Source organism: Sinocyclocheilus anshuiensis, unplaced genomic scaffold, assembly GCF_001515605.1.
Source record: "Sinocyclocheilus anshuiensis isolate Anshui unplaced genomic scaffold, SAMN03320099.WGS_v1.1 scaffold1719, whole genome shotgun sequence".
NCBI classification, from domain to species: domain Eukaryota; kingdom Metazoa; phylum Chordata; class Actinopteri; order Cypriniformes; family Cyprinidae; genus Sinocyclocheilus; species Sinocyclocheilus anshuiensis.
In genome coordinates, this window is record NW_015551147.1 from 407,267 (window position 1) to 417,427 (window position 10,161).

General features: G+C 34.6%; 1 pseudogene; it reads right to left on the reverse strand.

Moving 5' to 3' along the window:
* Positions 1-1,252: 1,252 nt before the first annotated feature.
* On the reverse strand, positions 1,253-9,867 carry LOC107663284 (cytosolic phospholipase A2 zeta-like; annotated as a pseudogene).
* Positions 9,868-10,161: the final 294 nt, after the last annotated feature.

The window sequence follows — 10,161 nt, forward strand, 5'->3', positions numbered from 1 at the left end:
GATTACAGCTGTGTGCAATCAACTGTGTGTGTGTAATCAGTGCAGTGGATGATGGGAACTGTAGTCCGGGTGAAGTGCAACAGTGGTGTGGTGCAAGAGTCCATAGTAGTGGAAGAGTGACCTCTGGTGGCGAGCAGACGGAAGTTCATGGACCGGATTCGTGACAATTACATATCTTGTCTGGTGTGGACTGTCTTTGATTATAAAAACAAAAGTGACACATCCAGGCTCGACTTTAAAAAAAAAACCTAAGATTTCACTTATATTGCAAGGAATGTTGTGTGTTTATGAAAACCCTCCCATGCCCATGAATACCAGCCTAGCCTTCTTTCATTCAAATGCACTGTTAGTCATCACACTCCTTCTGATTCATGGTCTATTCTGAGAAAATTGAGTTATTATAAACATTAACGTTGCATTGTTTGTTGTTATTTGCTCATTTTGCAGATGATTATGTATGCGTATTAAATGCTTCCATGTAATGTGGAAAATGTTATAAAATAACAGTGATTATCTGATAATCTGCTTATTCTAGATCTAGAATAAGGCCCTATCATTCAACTCCATAAGAATGCTCTTTTTCTGAATCTATAACCGTTTCATTTACTGGCCGTTGATGTTTTCAGTAGTGTGGTTTGTTTGTATCGCTGACATTTGCTCATACCTTGCAAAGCCTGCTTTGAATCCAGGGAAGACTCTAGGATCCTAGTGTTATAGTGAAACTATTTAGTGACGTCTAGACGTGCAGTGCATAGATATGGCACACCCCAACGATACTCTATAATGAAACAATAGGGAATCACAGCAAAAAACTTCAGTTTCTCTAAGTAAATGAGTCATATTGACTACAAGAACCTGCCACGTATTTGATCATAATATGTCTCTACTACTGATATTGTTAAAACACTGACATTGTTGTCATGAGTGTTTCTTTAAACAGAAAAAAAAGAGTACTGTGCTTAATTAGCCAATCAGAAATTAATCATTTTGTACACTGTTGACATCAGGTTGGCTGGCAGGTCTTTGGCCAGAGGGCTAATATCTAATATCTAGTGATGTCTGTCTGTCAGTAAAATAAAATAAATTAATTTTAATTTTAATTAATTAATTAGGTTTAACTGTGTTGCTAGATAAGTGAACTCTACCCGTTTTTGTTGAAAATAAGAATCAAAATAGTGCCAAAGTTACAACAACCAAGTGATGAAGTTTATTGCACTTTTTAGAACACTTTGAATTACTGATGAAGAAAATAGAGTTGAAATGACAGAAATGACTGTGACAAGTTAAATGGACAGAAACAAATATGCTGTTTTATTATCCACTTAAAAAATAAATAATGTGAAGCTAATATTGAATAGTATAGCATCACAAACAATTTTTTCATTTAATAATATTCTTGACAACTTCATTTTAAGGATGCAGGTTTTCTTCACAGTAACGGTGCTGCAGATCACTGTTCTTCAGTCTTTCATGTTTTTTGTGATCCTGGTTTTGGTGTAGACGCTGAACTGGTCTTTCCTACAGCTGCCTTCTCCTTTTTGCCGTGGCTATCATCACCTGTTTGCCTTTCTCTGTTTCGGTTTAAAGCTTTGTTTAGCGCATTCAAAATGACTTCTTTGTTGTTTTGGATGTTGTAGGAAGTGAGGTTGATGAGCCTCTGGAAGTCCTCTGGTGTGTAAGTCAATTTGTGGGTGAGATATGGGGAGGTGCTACTGTTAAATTCAACATCAACCGCTCCCTCCTTCCGCTCCTTCTCACCCTCCCTCTTCACTCCTAAACCACACACATACACATACACATCATTTTACATGAGCATTTTTACAATGATGTGCATTCTTGGTTATTTGAGCTGATGTACCAAACAATAGCAATATCCAATCACACTATACTGCAATTAAACCGTTAAAAGTGCTTTAAATGTAGTAAAAGTATGGATAAATATTGTTTATAAAAAATATGCTTTTAAAATATATTAAAATTTAAATATTTTTAAACAGTAAATTTCTCAATATTACTATTTTACTGTATTTTGATCAAAAATGGCAGCCTTGGTGAGCATTAAAGATCCCTTTTGAACAGTCGTTAAAAGTGCTTTAAATGTAGTAAAAGTATGGATAAATATTGTTGAAGTTTTAAATATGCTTTTAAAATATATTAAAATTTAAATATTTTTAAACAGTAAATTTCTCAATATTACTATTTTACTGTATTTTGATCAAAAATGGCAGCCTTGGTGAGCATTAAAGATCCCTTTTGAACAGTAGTGTATATTGTCCATTTTTATGGATAAATGTATATTTATAGTAAAAAATATAGACAAAATCTATATAAAATATACACAATATATATTTTATATTTATGTGTATTTACACAATATAACATTAACATTTTAACCATGTTTGAGGAATATAAATACAGTCTTGCCTTAGAAGCACTGTAATTCCTATTAGGAATATGGCAGATGGGATGTAAAGAGTGATGATAGTGCTTACCAGGAGCTTTGAACTGCTTGAATGAGACATTGACCAAGGGAAAGTGAAGGACTATGGGAGCTTCCGGATTGTCTTTATCCTCAAACATGTAAACTTCCTTCAGCGGCTCTGACTCCACCTTTTTGAAATCGATCTTTGGAAATGGAATCATCCGATCAGCACAGTATTCCTGAGATTGCTTTATGACCTATTGGACACAAACAGGCATAATTTTTAATTTTTTTAAGTTCCTGATATTTGCATTTCAATCAAAACTTATAGAATCTTCCAGGTCCTCACCTTAAACTGATCTGGTTCCCAAGAGTAGTTTAGAGACAGAATAACGTCCACGTGTCTGTGAGAGCGAACCAAAGGAGGAAATCCTGCATTTACGGCAAATCCAGCATCTACTAAGCTCAGCACAGGATCAGCTGGAGTCATGGTGTTAGGAAAGGCATCTGGGTGTGTGTCTGTAGACAGAGCATGAATATTATGGATGACTCCAAACACTATCAGCTATTTAGGTATAAACAGCCTTGGTTATATTTCATACAATGACAGACATCCCCAAATGACATCCACACACATGAAATAACACTAATATAATATATAGTCCATCTGAAGAATAAATATAATAAACACAGAATGCACACTTGAAGTGGTCAGTGGTATAAGTAGAGCTCTAGACCTTTCCATGCGATGAAGCCTGTGTTCTCACTGTAGCTGCTGTGCAGGTTGAAGCCTCTCAGGAAGTTGTACGACTGGCTGACAATGGGGCGGCTGGTCATAAAGCCACACAGCATTTTAGCAAAGTCAGTCACAGGGCTGATCAGGTATGTGCCAAGTGCTGTTGGTTTACTATCAGTCTCTTTACAGAAGAAGACAAGACGACAATTGCATCATGTCACTGTATAATAATTAAACACAAATGTAACTACCATTCAAAAGTTTGGGGTCGGTAAGATTTGTTATTTGAAAGAAGTCTGATGAGAATGTAATGCATTTAATCAAAACTACAATAAAACAGTAATATTGGGAAATATTGTCACAATTTAATCTTTACTTAATCTATTGTAACATTGTATTTGTAAATAAAAATATGTTTTTAAATATAATTTATTCCTGTGAAGGTCTAAGCTGAATTTTCAGCAGCCATTATTCCAGTGTTCAGTGTCACATGATCCTTCAGAAATCATTCTAATATGCTGATTTGCTGCTCAAGAAAATGTTCTTGTAATGATCATGAAACTGTTAAGTTAGGGGTTAAAATGCATTACAAACTCTCACCTGTGTTACTCACTCCTCCTCCAGCCCAAGGCATCCAGGAAGGTTTGACTCCTGTGGCAAGACTCCAGATATCTGTCAGATTTATAGAGAAAATGCTGCTCCACATTCCTTTAAAACCACACACAGAGTTTGGACTTAGTTATTAATTGTGACTGATTACAGTTTACATAATTTGCTTACAGCACAGGATCATGTTCAAATAGAGATGTAGACTCCCCCTACTGGTCATAATAAGCAACACCATTTTTTTTTAGATCCTGGGTGCAATATGCCACTTTCTCCTTCTCTTTCTTACGGCCTTCAATTTTTCTTTTGTTTCATGTTTTCATTTTGTGCATAAACGCACATACACTCAAACTCACCTACAAGACAGGACAATCCAGTTTCAGGGAGTTTCTTGACCATGTGACCGAGGTAATATTCACTCCCGAAGTTCTGTGCAGGTACAAAGGCACCATATTTGGGAAATCCAACCTCATATGGAGTGAATTCACACCATTCTAAACAGGAAACAGAAAGAAACATAGGATTATTGATCTGTTATAAGCTCTTTTATTCGCAACATCAAGCTACAAGCTAATTGTTTATTACATACTACTTACTTAAGCATACAGTGAACCTATTCTAAAATGTTCTGTAACTCTTTGGATAAGAAAATTATTTGCATGTGTTTATATCTTCAGAAGCAGTTGATGAATAGTCTCTTATAGCTATTGATACTGTACATCACTTCACAGGAAGCTGATACCAAAATGTATCCAACAGTCATTGCACATCACTCCAGCACTTGAAGAAGTTTGAATAATATAAAGGCAGTAAAAAAGGATTTGTACTTGACTGGTCACAATTATAAAGTGCACAAGGTGCAACAGCTACAATGCAACATTCATAATTATACTTCTAATATAACCAAATTACATTTATTTTCATATTAAACATCACAACAGACATTTACTGCTTTTAAATGACAATTTATATTAATTACATGTCAAATAAAACATGGATGTATTATATATACAAGTATAATACAAAAACCTATGGTATTTTATATTAGATTTATTTACAGAATTATACTATCATACCTCGAGCTCCTCTAATATGCACGACTCAAGTGTCAACTATGTTTAATGACGTTGCAGTTTGTTCCGAATGAACGCATTTAATCAAATGGCATGAACTTCAATACAAACAAACTTTTGACTATATAAGAAAGTCTGGTTCACTTATTAGACAGTATGAGTTTATAATATGTAAACTGTCTGACAAATAGGTAAAAAAAAAATCAACCACATTTTGATGATATAAACACTATCTTGTTCAAACTATTGCACAGCAGTTTCTATGTACATGTACATATTATACTTAAGCATTTTGTAATATGTGTTTAGTATATTATTCCATGAACATACTGTATCTCTTAAAACAAAGCAGAACATACATTGATGCCCAATGACATCATGCCACCTTGACTCAAATAATGTGTGAGACCAGTATAGCAGGCAGTATCTACGTCCTAAACAAATGATGTTATTTACAGAAAGCGCACTTAAGCACAATTGTGTTTGTTTGACACAGTTAATACTGCGGTATTATGAACTTACTGCCCATATGTTGTTTATATACATTTTTTATATGTGAAGATGATTCAGACTTATGTCTTAGTCTGAAACAAGAAGCTGAATGGCACTTAAATATTTTATTAGTACATACCTCCATCTATTATACTTTCTGTTTTGCCATGCTTTAGGTTAACAGCTGTGAATATGGGGAGAGGGTTCTGGCCTTCAGACACTGTCCTCTGCATTCCAGATAGTGTACCCATTGGTTTCTATAAAAGTAAAGTGTATTAAATTGTGTACCAGATTTGAACACACAGTCAAAACTGACAAGCAAACACTATTTGTGCTTTTTTTTTTTTACCTTCCCTTGGAAAAGATACTCTAAAGCAAGACCCCACATGTCGATGAGAGACACAAGGTGTCCTTCCTTCTCTTGCTCTTCCATCCTCTGTTTGTACTCCTTTAGCTGCTCTAAGGAAAACATACTGAGTGCCTTTTTAGAGAGCTCCTTCTTTATAGACTCCATAGACTTGTCAATGCCACCCTTTGACCAGTTAGGGTCTCCATAAAGAGAGCCTAGGGCCCTGAAATAATAATAATAATAATTAATGCATTTAGCAGAGACTTAAAGTGCATTCAGGCTATACATTTTTTACCAGTATATGTGTTCCCTGGGAATCAAACCCACGACCTTTTGCGCTGCTAATGCAATGCTCTACCACTGAGCCACAGGAACATGTAATATGTTTATTATGAAATATGAGGATTAAACAAAAAACTTACAGGAGAAATGGCACACATGGTTTTTATCAGTCTGTCTAGAAACAAAGTCATGTTTAAAAATACATTAAGACTCCTCATTCTCACCAAGTGGCACCTGAAACCCCTGTGATGTAGCTGACTGCATCAAGAAGCTGGATCTTCTGCAGACCCTGAAGGCTACCGAATGTGCTTGTTAATGCTCTGCTCCCACCACCAGAACACACCACAGCCACCACTGGGACCTGAGGAGTCACATCAAACACAGAATTAAATTGTTGGGTTGTTGGGTATTTGTATTCTATACAAACAATAGAATCAAAATTTGACTTTGATTGTACAGTAGGAAAACATCCCTCAGTTCTTTGCTGAGTATCTGGGTGATTTGTGCTTGTGTCTAAAGTACCTTGCTGGGCTTAGGTGCAGAGCTGAGCTTCAGGGCTTTCTGTAGAGCCTGTGACACTACTTTTTTTCTCTTCACCAGAAAATTCTTTTCTTCCACTGGGATATCAAAATCCAGACGCACATCCAGCTCTTCATCAGAGCTTCAGAACACACAAAACCATTTTTATTCTGAGGTTAGGATGGATTTGAAATGAAAGCTGATAAATAGTATTGTAATTTACAATATTTCATTTAATACATTCAAATTATAATTTACTATTAAACTACTACTGAACATAGATGTGAATTAATTCACGATTTGTTACCGATCATCCGTATTCAGTTGCAGATCAACTTTATTCTTTGAAAAAAAAGAAAGGTCTTTTTAGATCAAATGCACAAAATATGAGTATAAATACAGGATTGTTTAATATGTTAATTATGAGAAAAGATGGTGAGAAATTTATATTACTTAGTTACTGTATTATGTGTTACTATATTATCAATAAACCATTTTTGGAGTGTCCAAAAATGCCATGCATCCAAAATAAACGTTTTTGTTCATATATGTGTGTGTACTGTGTATATTTATTATGTATATATAAATGCACACACATACAGTATATATTTTCAAAATATTTACATGTATTTATTTATATTTATATAATTTATATTATATATAAATATAATTTAATATATAAACATAATATATTTTTCTGAAATATATAAATGCATGTGTGTGAATTTATATATACATAATAAATATACACAGTACACACACATATATTATGTAAACATATTTACACAACTTTATTTTGGATGCGATAAATCGCGGTTAATCGTTTGACAGCACTAATTGAGATTTAATCAATTAATGAATCAATAACTCACCTCTCCCAGAGGCAAAGAGACCGTAATCTGTTGTTTGGCTGGTAATGGATTTAAAGGGATAGAAGTCAATCCAGTGTCCACAGGGTCTGGAACAGCAGCATCCACTACTGTCCCAACCTGGAGAAAAGTATGTTTAAGCAAACATTTAAAGCCCAACTTTGTTTGTTTCATGTGCTTTATAAATCTACAAACCATTATGTGAGGTACTGTATACATACTGTTCCATAAGTAATAAATTGTATGTGGTAGATTTTACAGCAATTTACAATAAAATTGTAATGCCAGTTGTCATGGATGACTTACATTTGCTGGGCTGACAACAGTCTCTGAGGTCAGATTAAGTTCAGTTTCCAGGTCTCGGTTGATGTAGTAACGTAACGTTTTCAGGGTGCTGGAGCTTTCCTCAGAATTTGAGATCACGAACTCCTCTTTGTATGCCCCTTTCAGTTTTAACACCATGTTCTGCGTTGCTGGAACACACAGAGAATAAGCAAAAAACACCTAAATCTAGTATTATATGTGTTTCCAAAATGTATTTATATAACAGAACATTTTAACATTTCATTTTCTTTTACAGTTATTTCTGAATATCACTGAATTCCCAGTAGCTGTCTAATATCATTTACATTTATATCATAACATTTGCATGGGAAATGTGCATGAAAATGTCTTTATTTACCTTCAGTCTTCTTTAGAAGCTTGTTTATCTCCACATTCAGCTCACAAAAAGGACCTGCCTATTTTAAAAGGAAAGCATAAAGCTTATCTGATAAAGGTTATCTTATATATTTTTGAGGGTTTAGTTAAGAGTGCATGTAGCCTATATTAAAACTGTAGCTTTTTAGGAAGACACCTTCTTATATTGTACATCAGAAAATCATTTTAAATCATCTGACTGCAACCCATGATACAGATAAGAAAGCTGTAGTAAAGATTCGTACCACCAAAACTCCATTAGAGATGCATGGCGTTGGTGTCTCAGAGCTGCAACACATTTGTGTGTTAAACACAAAACAGACACTTTCAGATTTATGTGTATAGACATGTACATTCAACTGTACAACCGGTTCTCACTTGTACCTATTTTTGCAAATGCTCACTAGAACTGCTGAAGGCATACTCACTCACCTCTTAGTGATCTCAAACTCCACCCACAGTTCATCCTTGGTCTGAAAAAGAAAGTAGTCACAAATCAAATATCAAGGGCTCTATCAACTAAGTGTTTATTTTATGTTGAAATGTCTGTTTAGATATGAGATCTCCATATAGCACTGACCTTGTCATTTATTATAAAGCATTTGGTCTCCTTTTTCCCAGGTGTGAGGTTATTGATGTCAAATAGGATAGTGGCACAATGGTCGTCTCTCATTAATGGATCCTCATCATAGATCAAGATCTCTAGAATGTTCTGTGTATAGAAAAGAGAAAAAAAGGAGTTAAAGTGTCATTCACATGACACATCTTACTGGAGACATAAGTAGCATTATGTAGCATTAGAGGTTATAAGTATAATATAATAAAACATTCTAAGATCAGACAACATTTTTAGTGGTTTACTTTGATGTTGCTGTGCACTCTGAAAGTGAAAGTTTCATTTCATTTGATATAGTCTTGGTGCGATTTGTACGGGCCGATGCTGTGGGTAAGTTCAGGATGACATAGCAGTCAGACGCAGTCACTAAAGAGAAATTGAGGTGGGGTTGGAAAAGTTAGTAAATTGGCTGACAGAATTAAGTGTTGATCTATTTGTAAGCATGTATACTCATAAATAGAGGTTACTGTTGGAATAGTTGTCAAATTGTCGGGCTAAAGGCTTTTGAAAGCCCAGAAACACCTTTAAAAATCTGTTACGTAGGCAAAGTATTATACTGATATTTATACTGATTTAGACTTTGAGATTAGAAAAAAGATTGCATCCCTCTACATACAGTATAGTGCATGTGTAACTAACAGAGCAAGTTCAAGCAACAACACACATTTTTTTATCAAAACTGCAAACCAGTTTAGTTTGCTTTAAACTTTGTACACTGTAATCTTTGTTATTATTGAAATAAAAAATGTTTGCTTTAAACTTTACACTTCTGCTAAAAAATAAAATTAAAATTTGTAAATGGATATATTTGGCTGCTGCTAAGAGGACAAATTGTCTCACAGTAGTCATAGGACTGATGGATCTTCGCATGCAAAACTTTGACTGACAAGTTCCAGTATGGCTTGACTTCTCTCTGTTGAAAGCAAACAACCAGACACAGAAAATTAAGTGGCTGAGAAATAATGAAAAATAATGTCATCTGACCACAAAAGTGTATGTACAACACATGATCTATGATCACAAGATCTATGCTGTTTACTGACATAGTAAAAAAAGTCAAGTACTGTTTGTTACAATTAATGTCACTTTGCAAAAATCTCAATTACATTACAATCATATAAAGAAATCCAAGAAGGAAATACTAGCTAACCTTAAGCATTGTTGAATGTTTGTGCTGAGATCTGGATCCAGCTGCCTGTGAAACTCAAATGAGAACGCATGTGAATGCAAAAGGTGGCGCATTCTCAGCTTGAAAAGATTTTTTTCCTGCTTATCCAGAATACATTCCAAGAATACATATTGGTTTTCTTATAAAGTCACAAGTCAACCTTCTCATCCACAATGCAGGTTTTCATAACAACGCATAAATATTGTTAAGACATGCCAGAACAAGACAGAATGCTTTTACAGTGAACTGATATAAATCTATGTAAGTAACAGGAGAGCATACATTCACTACGATGGGGAATTAAACATAAAATTCCTCTGTAATGACAGT